The sequence below is a fragment of the Carassius carassius genome, chromosome 11 (genome assembly GCF_963082965.1).
Source record: "Carassius carassius chromosome 11, fCarCar2.1, whole genome shotgun sequence".
In the NCBI taxonomy this organism is placed as follows: domain Eukaryota; kingdom Metazoa; phylum Chordata; class Actinopteri; order Cypriniformes; family Cyprinidae; genus Carassius; species Carassius carassius.
This window is the reverse complement of record NC_081765.1, coordinates 20356356-20384093: the sequence shown is the minus strand read 5'-3', so window position 1 is coordinate 20384093 and position 27738 is coordinate 20356356. Positions and strand designations below refer to the sequence as shown.

General features: G+C 40.7%; 1 pseudogene; it reads right to left on the bottom strand.

Moving 5' to 3' along the window:
* Positions 1-106: 106 nt before the first annotated feature.
* On the bottom strand, positions 107-27738 carry LOC132153266 (UDP-glucose:glycoprotein glucosyltransferase 2-like; annotated as a pseudogene).

Genomic DNA, 27738 nt, shown 5'->3' with positions numbered 1-27738 from the left:
TTTAATGTGACCGCAAACCTTCACTCTTCTGTAATCTATTTACGTACCATGCAAAAGATTCTTGTTTTACCGTTTACAGTGTGGTGTGAATGCATACTGACCAGATCTATGGTCTTGGCTGTACCTTGGTCTCACACCACAGCCACTCCTGAGGTAGGGACTTGATGGCTACTTGATAGATCATATTGCTGGGAAGGTCCTGTTAGCCTCAAACCCCATAGAGAACATCCCACTCTAATGGTGAACGTGTGATGTCAAGCACATACCTTGTCCAGGTTGTACAGACTGTTGGGGTCTAGGCTTAAGGCTTGGTACTGGCCTCTGAGCCGGTCTCCAGCTGCGATCTTTCCGAATTTTTTTAGGTCCACTACATATAATGCACATAGGCATCGATTTCGGGGGGGGGACGGGGGGAACGCGTCCCCCCCAGATTTCGTCATGAGTCATTTTGTACCCACCACTTTTTTTTTTTTTTTTGAGTTCTGCTGCTGCGCTGGCTACACGCTTTTCTGTTCATTAAAACTGCAACAACTGTAACATTGGGATACGTTCTAGGTTGGGGGAGGGGGAGTCATCGTGTCACTGTTATTATTTTCTCTATATGACTATCGCGCTTCTTTTTTTTAAAGAATGTTTTGCAAATGAGTTGACAGTTTGGAATGGACAGTGAACGAGCGGGAACGAGGCTACCTAGTCTTTGCTGGGATTGGCCAGAATTTCTGGCGAATGTATCATAGACGAGCAAGTCATTTAGCCTTCATACAATATCACAAGGTTGCATCCTAGTGCCATGGACTATAACATATCAAAGTGATAACCTGTAGAACAAATGGATGTTGTTGTACACACAGCATGGGTCTGCAGACCATTGACACAAAGGTAAGACGCGATAACTTATGTTTATTAAGATTTGCTGGTATTATGGCTAGGTCTTGTGCATTTGCACACAAGGGATTGGCTGTTTTAATTCTTCTCTTGCAATTAATGTTACGTTAGACTTCCTTAGCCACCAACTTAATTAGCTATTTACGGTATGCGTTCATACAGCAAGTATTGGGGGAGATGATTGTTGAGTAGTCAGTATCTTGTTTAATTATTGCTTGAATCTATTGCTGAATTCTGAAATAGTTGTGATGATGATGAGGAATGGATCAAGTTTTAGTCAAAATGCCTGATGTAGATTGGATGGATGAATGTTGTTGTGAATTGAGAGCAGTCAGATCATGGTGTGATAGTCAATAGTGTTCATGTGCTACAAATATTTTTGCTTTTTCAATCTTGATAAAACTTTTAAAAGTTGTGTTGTGTGTAGATATGGTAAATTGTACTGGGAATTAAATCAAATTATTACATGGCTTGGTTGAATTCCACTGTAGAATGAAGTCTGTTATTTCTTAATAATAACACCGTTGCCATGAAAAACAGAGCGTTGCTATGGACGCGGCAGGATTCTAATCGCAGAGACGGAACTATTTTCTTTAGCGGAAGCAATACAATCATGTTTAAATCAATAAACTCTTTTTTAAATCAATATTTTGTGTCAAATTATTGATTTATTTGGTGGGTAGCCATGTAATAAGCGGGATAATGTAGAGCGAGGCCCGATTTTGGGTTAGATTTTTTCCCCGTTTTCAGTGGTTATAACAAAGCAACATGGAAGAGAAATTTGGTAATCATTGTTTAGGTACATTAAACCACGTCATGGCCATGTCATATTGTCAGCATGGTACTTATATGATGATATGAAGCAGATTAGTGGGTCATATATCATATGTCTAATGCTTTGTACGGCTTTCTTCTTCATAAAACGAGTCGGACATCATCACATTTTTGTATACATTTTTATTTATTTACATTAATAAGATACAGGACGTCTTTCAAAACATGACCTGCGCGAAAGAGAAAAAAAAAATGCATCATTGTACCCAGCACTTCTGAAAATGCACTTCTGAATGCGTCTCTGTCCCCACCACATTTCAAACCAATCTGACGCCCATGATAATGCACTGGAGAAAGAGGGCCGCATTTATTCAATGTTACACATATCACCACAATGTGATATAACAACAGAATCCTCTGAAAACATTTTAAAACGTCACAGCAATCTATAATCCAGTGTTTCTCATTTCCAGTCCTGGTGACACACCGGATAACCAGATTGAAGAGAGCTCCATGCATGAACTGTGTTCAGATTTACATGGTCCCTACACAGTGTTCATTGCTCCCTACTTTTGAATGAAGTTTACTTCATTTTGGAACATTCATTCACAGATTTGCGCAACGCCACAGCCTGCAACGTCTTCACACACAGATGCAACTAACTAGAGAAGTGTGAAGTGTGACATAATACACTTTTGTAAATTAATACAATTTAAATTCCTGTCTCACACACTTTATTGCCCTCAGAATGGAACATATACGCTCCCTTCGAACTGGAATATCCTGTGAAGTCCACTTCGCAGGGCACTTACGGTCGAATAAAACAAACTTCTAAAGTGATAAGAAATACAGTACATAAATAATGTGTGGTGGGTCGCGAGGACTGGAATTTATAATCTATCATGTGGTTAAGATAGCAAACTGTTAAGTGATATTCTAAATTAATCAGATTTTTCGTGATCTAACCTGATGTGGTATTTCCTTTGTCCAAGATGAGAAGTCTTCCAAAGACGGCAGCCTTCCATCTCTTTTCGGCTGTCACAGAAGGGGGCGCCCTCTAGATCCAGATCTCTCAGCTCCTTTATATCTGCCCTGACAATCTAAATATGAAGTATTCAGGGTTATATTTTGCAATTAGAAGATATCACTATTTGTTAATGTGCTAACATGATGAATTGCTAGAGAGAAGTGCCTGTGAAATCTCTTGGCTGCTATTAATTAAAAAAATGCCAAACTGCCAAAAGACGTGTATTGTTAAATCAGATTCACAGGTTGGGAATGGATGCATATCAACATGCAAAAACATAAGCACACTATTTTTTAGTTTGACTATTTTTTTTTTATTCTGAGATGCCACTCACTGAATTTAACATGAACTGAGTTCATGTTTTTGCTAAATGCATACTGTTTCACATACTATTTTTTACACCTATGCTCGTATTCTATTCAGTTTTCTCATGTGTAAGGTCATCTGATCAGCATCTACAAAGATGATCTTGTCCACAGCCAGGGGGAAAGCACATCCAGGAAAAGAATCTTATATCCCGAGATGATGCGCTGCTTTTCTGTCTGCTGCTGAAGCCAGCGAGGCCACTTATACTGGACCAGCTCATACTGGAAACCATGAGCCTTCGCCACGTGAGAGATGGTGTCCTGTACACACACACACACACACACACATAAAGGGATAAACTACAGTAGACAGTATATCTTTTAACACATTTATGGATAATTTTCCCCTTATTTTCATTGCTACGATTATGGAAAAGCATTCATTTAATCCTTAATGCTGGAGCATGCATTGCAAAGACTTCTGGCCTGCTCATGGTTTAATGCTTGCAAATGAAATTAAGGCAGATATAAATGTACAAGTATTGCAATTTTACAGTTGTACTATATATATATATATATATATATATATATATATATATATATATATATATATATATATATATATATATATAAAAAATTTATTAATTTATTTTTGTAAATGTATAACTGTTATTTTATAATCATATTAATACATAATTATAATATTTTTAGGCCAAATTGTGCAGCCTTACAAACTAGTGTAAAGAAAGCAAATGTAAATCTGAGGGCAAAAAATAAATAGTAAATTCATCAGAACCAACAACTTATTCTTCTTTAGAAATGGTCATTTGTACACAAACGTATTAAAAATAAATAAACAAAAAAAAAACCTGTGTACCCTGACTCTCAAAAATAACCACACACAGTCAGACTGTAAATGGTAATTTCAGCCAGCTCTTGCTATGTATGTGTACGACAGCAATCGATAGCAAAATGGTAGCAATCTTACCTTTAATGAGGTGGAGAGGTTGAGGAACTAGAACTTGACCGGGGTTTTGGTGTGTTGAAGGACAGTGAGCATCATTATTCTGTAGGAGGCCACTGAGAAAATGTTGAGAACGTATTTCTTCTTGTCATCCTCGTCCAGACTAAGCCACCGGCAAAGCTGCAAGACACCCAAAAACACATACTTCTGTCAAAAAACTTAACACAGCAACAGGGACACAGCTCTTCTAATAATCGGTAATAACAGGATTATGTGGACTATTTGTTGATTATGAAAGCTGAATTTTCAGCAGCCATTACCCCAGTCTTCATGTCACATGAAATAAAAAAAGTTGTGCTGTTTAATATTTAATAAATTAATTACTGCAATACACTATTTTAAAGCATTCTTTTAAATAGTTTAAAATAAAATGTATTTAAAATTAAATTAAATTAAAATGTATGCATTTAGCAGACACTTTTATCCAAAGCGACTTACAGTGCATTCAGGCCAACATTTTTTATCTTACGTGTTCCCTGGGAATCGAACCCACAACCTTGCACTGCTAACACAATGCTCTAACACTTGAGCCACAGGAACATTTAAAATGTATATATATATATATATATATATATATATATATATATATATATATATATATATATGTTTTTTTACATTATGCACGTCTTTTCTGTCACTATCTCCAATTTAATGCATACTCGTTGAATAAAATGTTTTTTTAATGACCTCAAACTTTTCACTAAAGTTCAGCCTACTAGGTTTTGAGACAGCACAATTTATTTTATTTATTGTTGACTAAGCTTTCACAGAGTTTGTGGATCTATTAAGTGACTGACAGTATGTTATGCTTTGAGAAAGTTCAGAGATTCCTGAAAATCTCAACCTCCATCATTACCACACAACAAAACCAAGTGGCATCTGCAGCTTTTCACAACCACCCTAGCCAAGATCTCACCTACTGCTGCCTCTGCAACGATATTCACATCAGAGCATTTTCTGAATAGTAAGCATCACATCTTTGGAACGTTTCCATCTCCTGTTTCCAAGCAACATAACCCCCCCCCCCCCCCCCCCCCCCCCGCCCAAAAAAAAGGCGAGATTAGTTTTTTTTAATCATGTGGACGAAGGTGATGTTATACCGCTGAGAGAAGGTAGAATTTCGACATCTTGGCAAACTATTTCTACATGTGGAGAACAATATGTGTAAAAATCAAGCTGAGAGGAAACTCAATGAAAAAGATACAGTAAATCACAGCCTACTAACTGAAATTCTGCTGTGTTAACTGATGCAAGAATAAGTAAGAGAAAAAAATTGAGATCATGTTACCTACCTTTTCTCCAAAGAGCTCCACACAGTTCTCAAAGACAGAAAAGAAAAAAGGAGACAGATCATAAAACGTAATATACAGAGCTGTTAAATAAGATGCAAACCAACTGCATTTTTATATGCAAAATTAAAATTACACTACTGTTCAAAAGTCTGGTGTCAGTACCTTTTTTTTTTAAATAAATTAATACTTTTATACATAAAGGACACGTTAAATTATTCAAAAGTGACATTTATATACATTTATATAGCCTGGAGTAAGAGTTGCTGAAAATGTTGCTTTGCTATGACAAGAATAAATTACATTTTACATATTGTTATTATTTTATTTTACATTGTAATAATATTTCACAATATTACAGTTTTGACTTTGTTTTGAACAAATAAATGCAGGTTAGATGATTATAAGAGGTTTCTTACAAAAATTTGTAATAATTTTACAGCCTTCTAGCTTTTGAACGGTAGTGTGTGTATTTACATCAAGACAAACACAGTCATAGACAGGCTTAACCAGGATCTGCAGATCTTTTTTTATCACACTGGTAATAGAGAGTCCATTATCAAACTATCCAAAAACTTATTTAAAAAAGACAAAATAGAACAGGTATTTGTAGAACTCTGTAAATTATGGACTTTCACATTCTGTAGAAATCTGTAGCCACAGATTCAATGCAGACCCAGCCACATGCAAAGATCTTGCAGTTAGTTATTCTGTGCCTGTGATATTTTTAGAAATTTAGAAATTTTGTGTTGTGCCCCTCTAGCTTAAGAAGTGATCTAAGATGTGATTAATGTTTCAATAATCAGATTCACATGGTTATGGAATCCCACAGACCCTTTGATTCTGTTCCTTCACTTAAAAGATCCTCATTGAGTTTGTGAGGCTTTTTCTGGACCTAATATTTGCACCGATGTTATTTTTTTCCATTGGTCCCATCAGCTGCTGTATTATATGGAGGCAAAGTCTGTAAAAATGCTTGTCAATGGATAGTGAATGCTAGTTACATTACAAACTTACTCTAACTTTGATGAACTTGCTGTGGAAGCTGTTGAGTACCATCACCAGCATCTGTACTATCATGCCTAAAACATACACAACAATACAAATAAACTATATCTGCACTTCCTGAAGGAAATACCAGTGCTCACAATTCAGCAAACAAAACGTCACAGACCTGTAACCCTAAATACACAAGGCTTACATTATCTACAAAAGTCTGAAGGTTTTGGAGTTTATTTAGAGATGAATTATTTTCATTAAAATTAAGAAGATAAACAATAATAACAAAAACAATGCAGAACAAGAAGATGAAGAACAACAACAACAAGAACAAAAAAGACAAAAACAAGCTAAACAGATGAACAGGAAAATTAACAATAACAAAATAAACAGAAAAAGAACAATGGGACAAGGTAAACAGAAGAAAAACAAAAACAAGATAATGAGATTAAAAAGAACATCAACCGGGACAAGATATGATTATAAGATAAACGGATGAACAACAAAAACAATGACACAGAGGAGTGTCGGGTCTCGGGGCTAATCACCTGTCTTTTTGGTGTGGGTGTGTGTGTGTTGGGATGGTGACAGCTCACCACGTCTGCCTGTTTGTGTTTTCCCCGCCTCCCTTGTTCCCCGTTGTTAACCATAATTGCTCGCCACCTGTTCTCTATGTCCTTCTAATTTTTTCCCCTTTATTATTCCCTGTGTTTCTCTGTCTATTGTCAGACTGTTGTTATTCGTTCCAATAGCTCCGATCATCTAGCAGTTCTTTGTACTTACCCTGTCGTGTCTTGTCCTCAGGCTCCAGTGTGTTTGGCTTATTTCTCTGCTCTAGTTCTTACAAGCCCAGAGCTCCTAGTAGCTTCAGCTGTTCATCCTGTCACTACGAGTGAATCCTGTGAAACGTGACTCATCTGCTGTTCATCCTGTCACTGCGAAACCTGTGGAGCGTGACTCTTTCTTCTCTGTCTCCGCTTTGTGAATAAAGCCTTGAGTTTACCCGCACCTGAATCCAGCCTGCTTTCTCCTGACAGAACAGTCTGACCATATTATGGATTCAGCGGGATCTGGTCCGCTTCGCGCGGCTCTCGCTCAACAGGGAGTGTTGATCGGGCAGCATGCCACTCAGCTCAACACCACCGCGCTGGATGTGGAAGTTCTCAGTGCCCGAGTCTCCGAACTCCTCACACGGGTGGACGATCTTCAGCAAGAGACAAAAAACGAGCCAGGGTCCCGTTCCTCACACCGGTATGTCACACGAGTCCGAACCCCATGCCAACAATCCGCCGGTCTACGATGGCGATCCTAACGCCTGTCAAGCGTTTCTCTCCCAATGCTCGCTGGTGTTTTCTCTGCAGCCCCGGCATTACGCTAATGAAGAGACCAAGGTGGCTTACGTCCTTACACTCCTCTCGGGCCGTGCCCGCGAATGGGGTATCGCCGTTTGGAGATCGCGGGCTCCCTGTTGTGCCACTTTCGCGGTTTTCAGTCAAGAGATGGCCAAATTGTTTGATCGCTCTGCTCAGGGTGACGAGGCGGCGGCCCAGTTATCACGACTGTCTCAGGGGAGGAGCTCCGTGACTGACTATGCTATCCAGTTCCAGACTTTAGCTGCGGCATGCGGCTGGAATGAGAGCGCGCTGCGCGCTCGTTTTCTTGAGGGGTTGGATTTCGCCATTTCGGATGAGCTCGCGGCCATAGAGCTCCCGCGGGAATTGGATAGGCTCATTAGTCTCGCGCTCCGCATTGAGGGTCGTCTCAGCCGGCGCCGCAAACAATGGCAAACACCCGCCCCGTGGCGCCACCTAGAGTTCTCTTCAGCCAGTTTAGCCAGCCGACAGCCCTCGGAGGAGGAGCCCATGCAGTTGGGTCGTCTACGGCTTACACCACGGCAGAAGCAGGAGCGTCTGTTGTCGGGGGCGTGTCTATACTGCGGCAAGGGAGGCCACTTCGCCCTTCAGTGCCCATTAAAGGGCCAGGGTCCACCAGTGAGGCGGAGCGTCCTGGTGGGCACGGTTCTCAGCTCTCCTGCAACACGCACTCAGCTGCCGTTCCAACTCTCCTTCCAGAGTCATTCACACACTGGACTCGCCCTTGTGGACTCAGGGGCTGAGGGGAACTTCCTTGATGCTGCCTCTGCTCAACGTTTGAAGATCCCGCTTGTTCCTTTGGCTAGCCCCGTTTCAGCATGGTCATTAGCTGGCCGTCCCCTTACCACCATCACCCACGTCACTCCCAAGATAGACCTCCATATTGCTGGCAGTCATCATGAGCGGATTGAACTGTTTATTATTGATTCCCCTAAGGCTCCTTTAGTTCTGGGACACCCATGGTTGCACAAGCACAATCCCCACATTGATTGGGTCTATAATTCTGTTTTAGCCTGGAGTCAGTCTTGTCACGTGTCATGTTTGGGTGCTGCTTTTTGTCCTGTCTCTGTGTCTTGTGTTCCTCAGGAGGATCCCTCTGACCTGACTGGTGTTCCGGCGGAGTACCATGATCTTCGGGCGGTCTTCAGTAGGGCCCGGGCCACCTCGCTACCTCCGAATCGCCCCTACGACTGTGCCATTGATCTCCTCCCGGGCTCTTCTCCGCCTAAGGGTCGTTTATATTCCCTTTCAGGTCCAGAGAGAGAGGCCATGGACAAGTACATACGTGAGTCACTTCAGGCTGGGCTCATCCGCCATTCCTCCTCTCCCGCTGGTGCAGGGTTTTTCTTTGTTCAGAAGAAGGACGGCTCCCTGCGCCCTTGTATTGATTACAGAGGTTTGAATGACATTACTATCAAGAACAGGTACCCCCTACCTTTAATGTCTTCTGCTTTTGAATTGTTACAGGGAGCTCGGGTCTTCACCAAGTTAGACCTGCGCAACGCCTACCACTTGGTGCGCATTCGGGAGGGGGATGAGTGGAAGACGGCATTTAACACCCCTTTGGGACACTACGAGTACTTGGTTCTTCCGTTTGGTCTGACCAATGCTCCAGCCGTTTTCCAGGGACTCGTCAACAGCGTGTTGGGTGACATGATTAATCAATTTGTCTTTGTGTATTTGGATGATATTTTGATTTTTTCTTCTTCTCTCCAATTACACACCCAGCATGTCAGACGGGTTCTCCAGCGGTTACTAGAGAACCAGTTGTTTGTCAAGGCGGAGAAGTGCGAATTCCATGCTGAGTCTGTTACGTTCCTTGGCCATATTATTTCTACGGAGGGGATCAAGCCTGATCCCGCTAAGATTGAAGCTGTTGCCCAGTGGCCGGTCCCTGACTCCCGGAAGGCTCTGCAGCGTTTCCTGGGTTTTGCCAACTTCTACCGGCGTTACATCCGGAATTTTGGTCAGATCGCTGCACCGCTGACAGCCTTAACCTCCACTAAGGTGTCTTTCAGGTGGAACCGGGAAGCGCAGGTAGCCTTTGACATTTTAAAGTCCCGTTTTGTCTCTGCACCTATTCTGATGGTTCCAGATCCGGAGGCCCAGTTCATTGTCGAGGTTGATGCTTCTGACTTTGGGGTTGGCGCAGTTCTATCTCAGCGTTCCCTCCATGATGGGAAGGTTCATCCTTGTGCATTCTTCTCTCGTCGTCTCAGCCCTGCAGAACGTAACTATGACATCGGCAACAGAGAGCTGCTGGCGGTACGATTGGCCTTGGGTGAGTGGCGTCATTGGTTGGAGGGGTCAGCGCAGCCCTTCTTGGTCTGGACGGATCACAAGAACCTTGAATACATCCGTTCGGCCAAGAGGCTGAGCTCGCGTCAGGCCCGCTGGGCGCTCTTCTTTGCCAGATTCAATTTCACCCTCTCGTACCGGCCGGGATCAAAGAACACCAAGCCTGATTCCCTCTCTCGCCTGTTCGGTGCTCGGGGGGGGGAAGTTTGCGGCCGAGGCCATCCTTCCTGAGGGGGTGGTGGTCGGGGCTCTTTCGTGGGGTATCGAGCAGCGAGTTGAGGAGGCCGGTCGAGGGGTGCAGGTGCCGGGAGAGTGTCTGGCGGGCAGGTTGCTGGTGCCGGCTGCGCTGCACTCTGAGGTCCTTGAGTGGGGTCACTCATCCAGGTTAGTCTGCCATCCGACAGCGTTTTTGGTGGCCTACTATGGCCGCAGATGTTAGACAGTTTGTGTTGGCCTGCCCCACATGTGCCCAAAGTAAGCCTGTCAATCGCCCTCCTGATGGTCTACTGCATCCTCTCCCTATCCCTTCCCGTCCTTGGTCACACATTGCCCTTGATTTCGTCTCTGGGCTTCCTCCGTCGAAGGGAAACACTGTAATTCTCACGGTGGTGGATCGCTTTTCCAAAGCGGTTCATTTTATTCCCCTGCCCAAGCTACCCTCCGCCCGGGAGACCGCCCAACTGGTGGTGGATCACGTCTTCCGTCTCCACGGGTTACCGGTGGATGTGGTTTCTGATAGGGGTCCCCAGTTCGTCTCCCGGTTCTGGAGGGAATTTTGTAGACAGATTGGGGCCTCTGCTAGTCTGTCATCTGGTTTTCATCCTCAGACCAATGGGCAGTGTGAGCGGGCCAACCAGGATCTAGGAAGAATGCTCCGCTGTCTAGCATCCAACAATCCGAGTTCCTGGTGTCAGCAGCTCTCCTGGGCAGAATACGCCCATAACACCCTTCCTGCGGCCGCGTCAGGTATGTCCCCTTTTGAGTGTGCTGTTGGTTATAATCCACCTCTGTTCCCATCACAGGAACCCGACGCAGCGGTTCCATCCGCCCTGGCTTTCGTCCAGCGCTGCCGTCGCACCTGGGAGAGAGTCAGGAGGATTTTGGTCCAAGCCTCTGACAGAACCAAGGCTGCAGCTGATCGTCGCCGGTCCTCTCCTCCTACCTATGTGTGTGGTCAACGGGTTTGGCTCTCTACCAAGGATCTGCCTCTCCGGGCGCCTTCTCGTAAGCTGGCACCCAGATTCATTGGGCCTTTCCGCATCACCAAGGTGGTTAGTCCGGTGGCGATCAGGCTCAAGCTCCCTCCTACTCTTGGTCGGGTTCACCCGGTGTTTCATGTTTCCAGGGTCAAGCCTGTGTTCTCTTCCCCCCTTAATCCTGCTTGCAGTCGCCCCACCCCCCCACCCCCTCGTCTTGTGGATGGATCTCCTACCTATACGGTTAAGAGATTACTCGATGAGCTGCGCCGCGGCAGGGGGTTTCAGTATCTTGTGGACTGGGAGGGGTATGGTCCAGAGGAGAGGTGTTGGGTGCCGTCCCGGGACATTCTGGACCGTTCGTTGATTGAGGACTTCCGGCGGCATCGAGGTAGGCCCCTTCCTAGAGCGCCAGGTGACGCTCCTGGGAGGGGGGGTACTGTCGGGTCTCGGGGCTAATCACCTGTCTTTTTGGTGTGGGTGTGTGTGTGTTGGGATGGTGACAGCTCACCACGTCTGCCTGTTTGTGTTTTCCCCGCCTCCCTTGTTCCCCGTTGTTAACCATAATTGCTCGCCACCTGTTCTCTATGTCCTTCTAATTTTTTCCCCTTTATTATTCCCTGTGTTTCTCTGTCTTTTGTCAGACTGTTGTTATTCGTTCCAATAGCTCCGATCATCTAGCAGTTCTTTGTACTCACCCTGTCGTGTCTTGTCCTCAGGCTCCAGTGTGTTTGGCTTATTTCTCTGCTCTAGTTCTTACAAGCCCAGAGCTCCTAGTAGCTTCAGCTGTTCATCCTGTCACTACGAGTGAATCCTGTGAAACGTGACTCATCTGCTGTTCATCCTGTCACTGCGAGTGAAACCTGTGGAGCGTGACTCTTTCTTCTCTGTCTCCGCTTTGTGAATAAAGCCTTGAGTTTACCCGCACCTGAATCCAGCCTGCTTTCTCCTGACAAGGAGGAGAAAACAATGATCAAAACAAAGATGACAACAAAGAACAATGACAAGAGAACAAAGATGAAGAAGAGAAACAAGAAAAAGAAGACAGGAAGACAAAGGATGAGGAAAAGAAGAAAGACAAAAATGAAGGACAAAAATGAACAAGAAGGACAAAAAGATAAAGAAGAAAAAAGTAATGAAGAAGAAGATGAACAACTATCAAATGGCAACATTTGAGGAATATCAATAGTGCTGCCTTATAATCACTGTAATTATTCTGATTCCTCAACAATGACTGATTGATTATTCTGAACATTCCTTTTGTCAAATTGCTCATGTCTCAGAAAGAAGTTGTGATGACATGAAAAGCATGATAAATGCCCAGCGGTACAGGACACAGAGTGCCGTTAGCTTCAGTATCCTAAATGAAACCCTGGATCCATTAGGCTGCACTTCCTCAGAACAGGATATCAGTGAATTACACACTGACAGACCACAGCCTTTCCATTCATTTAGCAGTAAGCAGTGTGTGTATCTGAGAGACACTTTCTCTCTCTCTCACACACTCTCTCTGTGTTGGTTTAGGGTTTTGTGGCAGACCTCAGACTGTATGAATAATCACACTAACACTGTAAAAAATGAAACTGTGCTCTAACTTTAACCTCCATAAATGGGGTACAAGATTTACTGTCTTCCATAATTCTCGAAGAAGTGTGTTTCCTTAACTGCTAAAACGTGCACAATCAGAAAAAGGAATGAAAATTGATGACAAGCATTTTGGAGAGTTATGATATGGACCATTTGTTAGAGTTTCTTTTTTTTTCCCCTTTATTTTGGATGGTATCTGTATTCCTGGTACAGCATATTGCTAGCAGACCCAAGATGACAACTTTGAATCCCAGGAAATGCATGCACTGATAAAATCCATAGCTTGAAAAGATTTTAAATCATGGTGGCAAAAAAATTTGCCAACTATACACTACTGTTCAGAAATTTGGGGTCAGCAAGAATTTTTTTTTTTTTTTTTAAAACAATTACTTTATTTAGCAAGGATGCGTTAAAGCATTAAACGATAATACTGTTAGAAATTTATTACAACTTAAAATAGCTTGTGTTTATTGTATTTTTGTTTAAATAAATGCATTATGCATAAAAGACATGTTCCTAAATAAAAAAATCATACTGATTATCAAACTTCTGAACAGTAGTATAGAAATGTAAACCTGTGATGAGAAACCACTCACGTTTGCATCTGAAAGAGGTCCTCTGAGCGGCCCTCACGCAGCCTCAGGATTCAGGCGCAGGGGTTGGCCTTCAACTGGAAATAGTTAGCTTTTGTGTTCCACACAAGAAAGTCATAAAGGTTTGGAACAACATGGAAGTGAGTAAATGATAAGAGAATTCTCATTTTGGGTCCATATGACTCTTATCAAACTAGGAAAATTCATATTACAATGTATTTTACATGCATTTGGAAAACGCCAAAAAGAGGGAAAAAAACTCTTAGCCATGACAATGGTGTCATGCATGAGAGGTTCCGGTCTCGTGCCCAGTGTAAACTGAAGTCCTATGGGAGGCTGACCTGTGGACAGGTCAAAACAGTGACCCTCCAACAGGAGATACTCAAGCTCATACTCTGCATTGACTACACCTCTAACCTGACAATAAAGTAGAAGACGACACATTTATTCATTCAAATCACATTTATCCAGGACAAATCGACTAGTTACAAATAAAGTTGGTCACACTTAGGTTTAAGGACCAATTCTGACTATTGCTTATTAGCATGCATATTACTAGCTGTGACGAGTGGGGCGGGGCCGAGGGACATGGGAGCGAGGCCGGGGGAGTGATTGGAGATGAACTACACCTGTTCGACCCACCGGTCTCGAGGCCCATGGAGGAGATGGAAGGATATAAAACTGGAGCGACGACAGTGAAGGACGAGAGAGGACCAGGCCTGGGCTTTTAGTTGTGTTTTGGTTTTTATTTGTGCGCACCAGTCGTCCGTGAGGGGCTGGTGCGCTGTTTTGTGTTTATTTTGTTATTAAAATGTTTTTGATTGTCCGCCGGTTCCCGCCTCCTTCTTCCCGACGATTAGGAAGTCATTTATCGTTACAGTGGTGCCGAAACCCGGGAGAAGGAGGGACGCGCTGCTGAAGATCCCTCGCCGCTGTGGTGAATCCGCGGTGCCATCGAGCTGGCGAGGAGTGTGCCGCCATGGACGCTCGAGGCGGTGGGCTGGAGCGAGTTGCCGGGGACGGGCGAGCTCGCTACCGGCCGCCCACGATGTGGAGAGACGGCTGCCGTCCGTGAGGGAGCGGAGGAGTCGGCGCCGTTCGCCAGGTGGCCGGAGCCTGCTGCCTCCGCCGGAACGGGGAGGAGCAGGGAACGGGGGACTCCTGCCGGCTGCCCAAAACCGGAGGAGCCGTCGCCGTCCACCGGGCGGCGGAGGAGTGTCGTGCCGTCCGCCGAGGGCCGTCCAGTGCCACCGCCAGGCACCGCGGAGGAGATCGCCCAGCTGGTGGAGGGCCGAGTAGCGGTGCGTCTGGGAACCGGAATTTTTTTTTTTTTTTTTCCTCTCTCCCCTCTCTCGTCTCTGTCGCTCCTCCTTCCATCTCCTTTTCTCTCGCCTCGTCTGTCCTACCCCCAGGTTCCCGCAGGTCCCCGTGAGCGGCCCCCCCGGAGGGAGGGGGGGGGGAGTAGAGCGCAGTCTCGGGAGTACCCCCCGGCCTGCGAGGGGCGATGGGGGTATGTGACGAGTGGGGCGGGGCCGAGGGACATGGGAGCGAGGCCGGGGGAGTGATTGGAGATGAACTACACCTGTTCGACCCACCGGTCTCGAGGCCCATGGAGGAGATGGAAGGATATAAAACTGGAGCGACGACAGTGAAGGACGAGAGAGGACCAGGCCTGGGCTTTTAGTTGTGTTTTGGTTTTTATTTGTGCGCACCAGTCGTCCGTGAGGGGCTGGTGCGCTGTTTTGTGTTTATTTTGTTATTAAAATGTTTTGATTGTCCGCCGGTTCCCGCCTCCTTCTTCCCGACGATTAGGAAGTCATTTATCGTTACACTAGCATATTGTCTATTTATAAGTACTTGTAAAGCACATTTTAATGCCTTATTCTGCATGACCATATTTAAGTTAACAACTACCTTAACTAACTATTTATAAGCACCAAATTAGGAGTTTATTGAGGCAAAAGTTGTAGTAAATAGATAATTGTGATAATTGGTCCCCAAACTAAAGAGTGACCGTAAAGTTTATTAGTGAAACATGAACAAGACCATATGTATCATAAACATGTATACATTTCAAAGCACTATTGCAGCCTATGTGCAGTCTAGACAAAAAGAGTTCATGTGTGGAAATCTTTGCGTTGGTAAATATAGAAATACAGCATTTAGAGTTAGAATTCATACCTCTTGTAGGTGGATGTTATCTAGATCATACGGGCTCCTGACTACCTCAACCATCCAGGTCTGGGGTGAGCATATTAAGAGTGAGCAGAGGGGATTCTGGGATTTCAGCGAAGCAGGCCATAGGGCCAGGGGAAAGGGAGTTGTTGCTAAAGAACGAAACATCGGGTTCCAAAACATACTGTAATGCTGCCAGAAAGACAAAGGAACAGTATATGACATCAGTCTTATAAACTAAACTGCTGGTCTGCTGTAATTTGTGAATAGCTAGAAATCCCATGACAAAATATTTTTTTTTACATTTACTTCTAATCCTGACTTGACAATTGACAATTTCTTCAAATATTAACTTTTTAATATAGTTTCTTTTCTGCTGCAACAACAACTTTTCTTATTGTTTCACATCAGTTTCTATAAAACGCAGGGTGTCTTAAATCAGTGCAGATGTTTCTCACCACATATTTTTTATACCTCAGCTAAGGGATAGTTCACAGAAAATATCAAATTCAGAGATTGGTGACTATCAAGCTTCAAAAATGAGCTTTTAACCTGGTGCATCAGACCTTAATTTTAACAAAAAAGTTATTTTTTCCATCATTCTGAATTCTGACTTCACGTGAATCTTTTTAATCTCTGAACATTGTTAAAAAACCAAAAAACAAAACAAGGTGATATCTGCAGAACAGCACCAGCTGCTGTATGAGTGTGTGTGTGTATGCATGCGTGTCCTGCAACACTCTCAGAGCTTCAGTTTAATTAAGCTTTTGTTCTCACCTCTTCAGGGGCATCTGGGACAGCTTGGCTCGACAGTTCATGAACACCTGCACTTTCATATTGATCAAGCACTTGAGCACACACAGAGGAGACAGCCTGGTTATTACCCACTCACACACTCACAACCAACAGGATTCGGGAGGGAAGGTTCCAGGTCACGCTCCACAGGACCACATACAGATGAGCCAATTGCTTTCATTTTAAGTTCTTCATGACTTCAGAGGATAATGTACTACATTCATTTTTTTAAATAAAAACCTTTTTTTGGATCTGCAGACCATAAAACGAGTAAGAAGTTGGACAATAAGAATGATGTTAATGTTTTGGACTGAGGGTTTACTTGAAAAGATTTCTATAGCTCAAAGACTACAGCATACAGTAGCGCTAACAACATCATGAGTTTGATTTAGGGAATGCATAAACTGATGAAATATATACTTTCAATGCAATGCAAGTCATTTTGCATAAAAAGCATTTGCCAAATGTATAAATAATAATAATAATAATAATAATTCATTACATTTATATAGCGCTTTTCTAGGCACTCAAAGCGCTTTACATAGTCTGGGGGTATCTCCTCATCCACCACCAGTGTGCAGCATCCACCTGGATGATGCGACGGCAGCCATAGTGTGCCAGAACGCCCACCACACACCAGCTTACTGGTGGAGAGGAGACAGAGTGATGAAGCCAATCAGCAGATATGGGGATTGTTAGGAGTACAAATTGTTAGGAGTATAAATACAAATGTAAAATGTAAAGAGATGAATCAATCTGAAAATGGGCGGGGCTTCGGAACTTAATTCAATTAATAATTAATGTTTTTTCTTGTTACATCAACTGCAGGGGCAGATTTACATTTGCAAGTCAGGTACTAATCAATGGAATGAACAGCTTTCAACCACCAATAATCAAAAAACACATTGTGATTTGACAGCATCTTAATGGAAGTTTCAGCTTTCTGATCCATGAAGTGGCACTATTTTTCTTCATAGGACACGGTTATTAGCTAGAAACACTCGCTGTGCAACTGATATTAGTCTTGATAGAGGAAGCCCATGCAATGTCAAATAGATTATATTAAAAGAGTAGACACATAGTCTCTCAGCTGGAAAACAGCACAAACAAGGCCTGAGAAACAATAAGCTCTTAGACATGACCAAAGTTGTACGTACAACTAATAAAGGAGCCAACTTCAGTGCATCTCTGGTGAGAGGATCCACCATGGCAACCACACCATAGAACACCTCATCTTCCCGCTGTGCCAACTGAAGAACTCTGTTAAAGACACATCTGGTCCGCTTGATACACCGGCACTGAAAGTGTTGCGGTCTTGAGAAAAACTGAAGTAGAGGCTTTTAAGTAACTGAAAACGCAAATGGACAATTAGCACAAGTAGCTGTGAATATGCATAAATAAGGATAGGAGCTGATCATAGCCATGGAAACCTGGTTGGGTGGCAGGGGCTTATGTTTGGATATCCAGCTGATCACACTTTCATTGAGTGAGCCGTCTGACCAATTTGGACAGACAACTAGTGATTTAGTTGCTCAAAGGAATGATACATTCACAAAGCAGACATAATCATCACTTTCTATGATTTGTGTGGTTATAAAAGCAGAGAGAGGGTCTTGTGAAATATATTGAGGTGAAAGAAATGATTATCTTTTTAAAATACAGACACTCAGTTGAAATATTGCAAGGAAAATCAAACCTGTGTTTGTTCTTCAGAAATTGGACATCTTTTCTGGCCTCTCCTTTAGGCGATGAAGTGAAGAGAGCGTTTACTTTCATGATTAAATCACTGGCCCTGTGAACAGTAATAACAGGTTTCAGTTTTCCTTTCACAAACAAATAATTTTACATCTACGCACATATCGGCTTGGGGTGACAAGCAAAAACACGGCATACTTTTGGGCATTCATGTTCATCAGCTTGATCTTGGATTTAATCTTTTGTGCTGAAGTGCGAAGTGTGATCTTCTCTAGCAGATGGAAATCTTCACACTGAACTCTTCTTCTTCAACCAAAAGGCTCAGGATCTAGTGAAGACATTAACCTCACTGTTAGTCAGAAGTGAAGTTTGGGGCAGGTCGTCAACCATCAGCACCACGGGTCTAAAGTGTAAATGCATGTGTACCACTGTATTTGCACCCTGGACCCTTCAAACACCCTTTATACACAAGATAGAGAAAATCATTTATATGCATGTCCATGGCATTCCATTTTTAATGCTAATCAAAGTGAGGGTGTGTTTTTTTTTTTTTTACCCTGAATGTACTCTTGATTTTTTAAAATACAGAATATGAACCAGTTTTGCATTTCTTTCTAATTTTGTTTTGCATCGTTCGGCTAGCGGACCATGTCAGTGTCAACACTGTTACTTTACCCTTTTACGATTTAGAGCCAATATATATAAAATCTACATATTTTTGTAATAATATATTATTTTTGATAAATGTACTGTATATAATAAATATTAAAATATGGGCAAAATAATAGACATTTCATATGCAGTCACAATGATTTTTAACTGATATAAAACATATATAAAATAATATATATATATAGAATAATAAATGTAATAGAAATACATAAAAATGTGTAGATATATGTTAGCCCCTTTTTTATAATATATATTAATTATCTTATAAAAACAAAGAAATGACCAAATTAAGCTTAATAGCTTTATATCCCATATATAATAGCTCTTTAGGATGAAAATATATTCTGGGGATCACTTTGGTGTGTTGGAGAATGATGGGACATGTCACCGCTGTTTCAGCCTGTAGCCCATTTTGTGCTTGTCTGTCAACAAAGACTGAAAAACCACAGCATTATGACAGTTTTGTGGTTCCATATGACCTTTGACCCCTGCAGCAGAGGATGCTGAGTGGACGCTGGTGAATTAACGGCAGACTTCATCTCACCTCTCCTCTCCTCAAGGTTAGACCAGGCCAAGCAAACCTCTTAATAGTGAGTCAACAAAATGAGCGTCCCATCTGAAGGACCAACTGGTGAGACCTTCAGAGTTCAGACCATTTATCACCTAGATCAGCGGTCCGTACAGTAATTAGGTTATAAACGATTTCATAACTCCCATGGAAATTTTCTGTAGTTGTCTAAAGGAGGAGGGGTTGTTTGTGAACCTTTTGCTGACCACAGCTCTCTGTCTGGCTTTCAGCTTCAAAACATCCTTACAGTACTTCTGCTGGCTGTGCAGGAGCTTCTTCTCAAAGGCATCATGGTCCAAACCCTACAGGACACCAAACACATATTTAACACTTAAATACCTGAAAAAGGTGACATAAACGTTAGTAATAGGAAGAAAAAAATCAGCAGCTATTACTCCAGTCTTTGTAATTGTATTATGTTGATTTGGGGCACAAGAAACATTTCTTATTATTATTTTAAAACAATTTTAAAACCAGATGTATGTATATATGTATGTATGTGTGTGTGTGTGTGTGTGTGGGGGGGGGGGGGGGTGTATATAAATCTTTAGTGCCACTGAAAGAAGAATAATTATTTTATGAATAATAATTTTTCTGAATACATTTCTTAATTCACACTATAGATATAGGGAGTGAAATCTTGTGTGACCTCAGGTTTGGACTCATTTGAACTAAGTCTAGTAAAAATGTGTAAAGAACAAATCGATCGGCTCATTAATGTGTTTTTCAATTACACTGCAATGAGGAAATAGTCGATCAATGAGTTATTGAAAACTAAAGGGGTGTATTTGTGCAAGTGCAGTCATTAGAGTATTTTGAGAGGAGTATTAAATTGGCTAGGCCTCTGAAAAATGTGTCGCCATTGGTGACCGTGTAGCGCTAGTCAATAATTAAACAGTTTCATTTATCAGACTTGTAATGAAAAAATGGCTTCAGTCCCGAAAACAAATCTCGGGTGTATGAGCTGCACAGAGTCAGATTATTAGTGTTTCCTGTATTTGGTCCTTATGAAAAGGAACAAAATGCTTATGTCAGCTCAACAGCTCTTCCCTGCCATTCAATAATGGAGCCATTACAGGTCCCAGACACGAGCTCTTAGGGAACCAAGAGTCTCTCTCTCCAACCATTTTCAACTAATAAAACTCAGGAATGCTGGGTTAGATGGAACACTTTCTCTTATCTTACAAGTTATGATGGAAATAAATAGAAGGAGCAGGACAATGAAATAACAAGAGACAGAAAGAACCAAAAGATAGCTCTCCATGTGTCTTACAGACTGATCAGTCTTTCTGAAAGTTGCAATACTCTGTCAGTAAACGCTAGATTCCAATTGCGTTTGTACGAGGCACAGGGCAGCCATTCCCAGAGATGTGTTTGTCTGTAAGTCTGAGTAAATAACATGTGGTTGAGTGGTTTTCAATGTGGCGATGGGCTAAAGGCACACCACGGAAAAGATGAGAGGCCCTGCTTGTGTCATTTGATGCTGATGACAGGAGGAAACTAAAAGTTTTATTTGCTGTTGTGCTTTGGAAGACACAAGCCTTCTAGATGTAATTGGGCATTTACACATTAAATGCAAACAATACGCCATAAAAACCAGTGCATTAAAATGATTTTAACATAATTAAATGCGGGTGAAACTACGTAAAAGACCAAATTATAATTACAGCTAATAATGTACCATATATCTGTATCCTATTGGTTACTGCACATTATTTAAGATTAAACATTTTACTTTAATTATTATATAACAGAATGGATATTGGATATATATATATATATATATATATACACACACACACACACACACACACACACACACACACACACACACACACAAAGTAACTTTTCAAAATTAATATCTATCTTTTATTCTTTTTATTATTATAAGGTGGTGATGTCTGCATTCACCTGTGGTAAATGTAACAATGTAGAACTGTAATATCGAATATATTTGTAATACGTTTATTAGCTTTTTCATGTGGTCCAGAAGTTTAACATCACTGAATCCCTAATCATAGTTGTATAAAATGTTTTTGCTCCAAAACCTTGTCAGATCTTGAGGTCAATAATCTGCATCAATTTAATTCTATAATAATCTTGCAACCATAAACAGCCAACAAGGAATTAACAATCTGTATTTCTGTAATATACATTCTGGTCTTTCAAATCAGTACACAGACTGACAGGAGAGGAAGAAGACACATTTACAGCAACTTAAATCAAGTGACATAAATTAAAAGTAAAATGGAAAAAAAACTAACACAAAACAAAAAACAGACAGTCAGACAGGCTAGAAAAGAACAGGTATGTTAAGATTAAACCAAGTCAAAATGCTGTACAGACAATTCCACATTACCCAGACACAGTATTTCATACTCCACTGACCTGTTTAAGTAAGTGCTTAATCTTGGTGCCTTGTTTGAGGAGCTCAACATTTTCTTCTTTGAGGAGTTTTGGGGTGAAGTCGAGTGTGTTCTTGCTGCTTTGGGTAAGTAGAGAAGCCCAGATGGCACGGTACAGACCGCTGTGGTCCTCCGTGGGCTTTCCACTGGGATTATTGATCACCACGACACGACAGCTGGAGCTGCTGGATTTCTGCAAACAAACATTGTGGATCAGAGACTTTCTCAAACATGACACCATAGCAAACCAGTAACATTAACTACAGTATGTGATTATGAATGCCTTCAATTATTTGGGTCAGTTTACTTAACAAAATGAAACCCTGATCATCTTATAGAGATTATGGGAGAAAGAATTGTGATATTAGTTAAGTTACTTGTATGTTAAACAGCTATTCTGTACTTTGTATATATATTAATTGGGTCATTAACTTTGGATTTTGTTCATTAACCTACATTAGAAGAATGCTTTCAAAGATTAATTACTCTCAGATTAATTAATAAGATGCACGTGTGCCTTTGCTCTCTGAAGATGAGATTCCTGTGGATAAAACTAATTGGAAATAAAAACTGCAGTAGTTTACCATATGTTTCATGGCATTCCAGAGCAACTGCCTTCCAGGGGACTGTTCAATATCTGTGACAATCCACATGGTCCCTCCATACAACACCTCCTCTTCAACAGGAGAAGTAAAAAAAACAAAACAAAAAACATTATTTAAGAATAATGGTTTTTACAAAAACACAGTTTGGATAGGTTTTAAGCTAAGATGTCTACATGTAATGCATATTAAATTATTGAAAGTAACACATTAAACCAACAATGTAATGTTAATTATGATTTAATACTAGCAGTGTACTAAAAAACATAACATATTAAACCCCCACAAAATATTTTTGAAAAAGACATGCCTCACCATCTCTAATGAAATACTTCGTTCTCTTAGAGACAACTGCCGTTTTGTCTCTGGAGTCCAAGTATGAGAACACAGTCGAGTCATCCCAGTCTTCAACAACTCTTTATTCATTTATAACAGAAATTATTAAGGCAGTTAGTAAGGAACATTGTAAAGAACATTGATGATAGTGATGCAAATTTTTTTATTTTGATGGAGATTGCAGAGATCATGTGATTGTTACAGTGACAATGATATGGTGAGATGACAGATTAATATTGGCACTGGTTCGGATCAGGTGGGGTCATTAAAGGGTTACCTGGTGAGGAAGTGAAATCCAGATATCCCCTCTCAGAGCTCAGAATGAGAGGGTTGACAGGGGACTACATTGGCCCTGCTCCATTAGGAAGTCCACCACTTCGACACTTTCAATGATCTGACCCTGGATATGATAGGAAAAGCCTTAAAACTTGCGAACCAATCAGACTAAAGGATTACACTCAACACATAATGTATCCACAGAGAGAGTCTCCCCAACTTCTACCCTGTTAAATATCTGCGTCACAAAAAAAAAAGAAAATCTCACTAAAATTAAATTAGTACATTAGTCTCTGTAGTCTCTGAAATATTGATTTGAGTTGAAATTATAGATAAGTAAGGAAACATTAAGTGTTATAAAACTTGAAAAGCTATGTAAGGAATTTAGTGTGACAATATCTGTAATACAGTTGAGTTTAGAAGTGAATAGTTTTTAAGGCTCAAGTAAAATGTATTAAATTCTATTGAGGAGTGCACATCTCCTCTTGTACTGGGTCAAGAAACAGAACCTGCAAACAACAAAGAAAACAGTTTTTCATTCTTTCCCAGATTAGAATAAGAATGAACAAATTCACACAAAATAGGCACAGCAGTGCTAAAAAAGGAGGACATCAGGGGATAAACATCCCTGCATAAACCTGCGCACACAGCTAGATTTCAGCTTAGACTATAATCAACTCAAAGGCAAGTTGACTCACCAGGTTACAGAAGTTACGGCATATTTGTCGAATAACTCCAGGAAATGTTGCTCTGAGGAGCTCCTGGAGACTTGAGGGCCAATGACGATACATGGAGTCCTGCTCAATATCATTAAACATCTAGTAACCAGACAGCAACAGACGATTGAATATTTTAAAATAATATTTTACAACATTAGCCAAAATAGGATAAAATGAAATAAAATAACATAAAATAAAATAAGTATGAAACTTAGCATCCAAGAAGCTCATGGCAGGTCAGTCTTACAAGGTTCTCTATGTGGACTTGGAATAGTATTTTACAACCAGAACTTAAATTTTGGGCTCTATAACCACACCTAAATAATTAGCATCTTACCATAATGGATGTGTGGTGGATGTCCGAAGCTTAGCCATCCTCTATAGTGGTTGATGATGGTAAATGCAGGAACTTACTAATACTTCTTCCTCTGTTGCCAAGGCTATGAAGAACTTTTCATAATCTTAGCCTTGGTTCTGAGAATGTCCAGGATGCTACAGAACAGTTGAGAATGAACAAATGTACAGTATGTGATTAACACATATAAAACATGTTGAGAAACGTTAGTGTTGCCAATTACACACTTCATTTTTAAACAACCGACAGAAACCAGATGGTAAGAGGATCTTGTGCTTGGATGATACCTGAAAGGGTTATGAAGGTCCAGGTCAGTGTGAATTCCATTAATGAACAGACTGACTCAACAGACTCACGCAATCTCTGAAAAGTAAAAGCTCCATCAGATACACCATCACTTTATGAACTTCACATCATTCAGTATGGACATGTTTTGCTGAAACATGATTTTTTTTTATTGGATTCATCATCTGAGACTCTCAAGACACTCCATACCCATCAAACTGAGTAAAGGCACATTTCATTTTCTAAAAATAAATCTGAGAAATTTGGGCCCACATGGCTGTACTTGATACTTTTTTAACAGTGATCATCAGAAAAGTTGTTGATAAAACCATACCTTTTGAATGTCTTCTATTTCTTTCTTCATGTCTTGGTTTATGGCCACTCTTGTCAGTGATCTATTGGGACATTAAATCATCACAGTCAGTTCTAGCTCTCGTCAACATCCCAGAACAGTCATAAAAACTCATTTTAATCTCAGAAAACCTGTTCCCTCTTAGACGCCATATCAGCTATGCTAACAAACTGTAAAGCACAGTAATTCTGACTCAGCATAATCTGAACACTCCACATAAAGCGGTCTTAAAGAGCAGTGGAGGAAAGTCACAGTCACACATTAAAAATGACCTAGACATAACACATATGCATGCATTCTTTGCTGTTATACATGCAAAAATGCAAAGTGGAATATTTTACAACAATAACTGGTACAGATATTCCTGTTCACAATTTTGTTTGACATGTTTAACTTATTTTCCTTTAAATATTGGACTTAATAAGGATATCTTTCCTTTATTCTTTTTTAGTTCTGATGGAGAGTTGTAAGAAAGGCGATGATTTCTGTCTAGGATTCTCTCAGAGAAACCAAGACTGAATTTTCAGACTTTTTTACCTGGCTCTGCTAGGGAAATTTTGGCTAAGGTCTTGCATCAGTTTGAGAGAATCAAACTTTGGCATAGTCATGATCCGAGATGCCACCTGGAAACTTAGGTCTATTGGGAAGACAGAGAAGGCATTTCAAAATCTTTTTTAAAAGAGCTAATAATCTGAGAAGAATGCTTGCAGTTAAATATTTAGTTAAAACTATTCATAATTCAAATAGAAATCAAAAATTTTGTAAATGGACTGCATTTCATAACTTCAACATTGGCATGATTTACTTACACTCATAATTTTGAAGAATCTATGGTTATTTTCTTGTGTGATTACACTGAATGGGGAACAGGAGCTTTCAGGCTTCATGATGCGAAGGCATCATAGAAATATCAGACGTATTCAATATGACTATTTTAAATCATACAACAGTTTTTTTTAATAAACATTTTAAGTAATATATACAGAAAATGTGGACATCTGCCCTAGCTCTCCTTAATGCATTCATGTTAAAAGCAGTGATTATTGACTTGTGAATGAATATGGATGACTGAGCTTCATTATTATAATTGCAATAATTAGGATACATTGTTATGGTATGAAAAACAAACTTTTTTTTTTTGTGACTCCAAAAAAAAAAAAAAAATTGTGTTCCAAGAAACAAAAAAGAGGTTTGGAACAACATCAGGAAAAGTACAATATGTTTTCATTTTAGGCAATTAAGAAATGTATTTTTGATGAGAGAAAATATTACGACTGTGGTTGCCATACAGCTTGATTTATAAACTAGTCTACAGAGTCTGGATGAAAGATTAAAAATTCCACATCAAAGTTATTACCACTTACAATTCCACAAAGTTATTACAAAATCAAATGACTGTTTCAATAACCATCATGATAACCACCATGAGAGCCCTTCACGTCAAGTAAAATAAATTGCTTAATTTATCTATGAGCACAAAACTAAAGCGGCTCTTATTTATCCAGGTCTCACAGTGCAAAATTGAACTTGACTGTGAACATGAGCATCTGTTCAGAAGTCTGAACAGGAATAGGACAGATCGCTGCAGCACGCAAAGGGTACAAACTGCAACCTTTCCACTGCTTCCCAATTCATCAAGTGGACAGTTCTCTCCAGGAACCATGAGGATCGGTTTAATCTCACTCTGTGATGCAGCACAGAGTCCAGAACACTGTAAGAGAGGACCATCAATAACAGCAGCCTGCCTCACCTTGGAGCTCCCACACTTTGAGAGGACTCATGTCATTGGTGCTCTCCAAGTTCCTCCTGAAGCTCTGGCTAAGACTTTCTGGAGGTGGAAAAGGACACAGTGAGAAACATACAGTTATGTGCAAAATACATCATTCATTTTGATCTACAGTATGGATAGATAAAAATGTTTTAAAAAAGAAAAACATTCAGAGTGCTTACTTTAATTTCCTAAACTGAAACCCTTGGACTTCATCTTTTTCATCCACATTAACAGTGGTGACTGATTTGGATTCTGTAAACATATTCAGACCATGTCAGTTTTAATTCATTTGTTTCATTACCATTAGCTACTCCAGTTTACAGTCAATTTTTTCTTCCAATAAGTAGTTACTACTAATAGTACTACTAATTCTGTAGTTTAACTACTTTAAAAGTACACTACCATACAAAAGTCTGGGATTGGTAAATTTTTTTTATTGTATTTCAAAGCTGTCTTTATACTTACCAATGAATTATCAGTGTTAACAGTTGTGCTGCTTAAAATTGTGAAAACTTTGATCGAGTTATATATATTTTTTGGATTCTTTGATGAATAGAAAGTTCAAAAGGACAGCATTTACTGTATATAAAATACAAATATTTTCTAACAATGCAAAAGTCTTTAAAGTCACTTATAAAAGCTGAATAAAAGAACATTGATTTCTTCCAAAAAATCTTACTGATCTTAAACATTTGAAGGGTAGTCTAGTTTAGCAAGCTACTCATAATTTAAAGCATATTTCCTAACACTGAATATTACAATAAAACTCTTTTTGAGTACAGTCATTTATTTCTTTAACACTTCTGTTACACAAAAGGCAATCTGACATTGTATGATACCTTTTAACTTGTGTGTCATCAACAGCTTTGCGCTCAGTGCTTTTAATTGCCAGTTCAACACTATATCCAGACAGTAGCATTTTTAATTTTTCAGTTCCTGTGGTAAGAAATCAATGTGAATGACAACAAATATTTACGGTATATGGAACAGACTTTAATAAATTCTTGAACTATATAAAACATAAAATCTTGATGAAATTACACTGCTAATACTCACAAACACAAAGTTTCGTAGCACATAGACGAGTTTGCCCTCCTGTGCACGCTCTGACAGAACCTTATGAAAAGTGCTGAACTCCTTGGTGCCGATTTCAGCATAAAGAACAGCTACAGGCGGGTCTGTTTCATTGACTCCGGGATACTGGTGGTCAGACTTGTATAGGTAAGGTCTTGACCTGCATAGGACACAAAAAATAAAATAAGAAACCAGTTGATTTTGACACAAAACCACGTATGGACAAAAATAGTCTTCAATAGCTTCTGAATATCCTTGGTGCTGCAGGCATTCTGACCATGAACAACCACAAAGGCAGTGCAGCCATA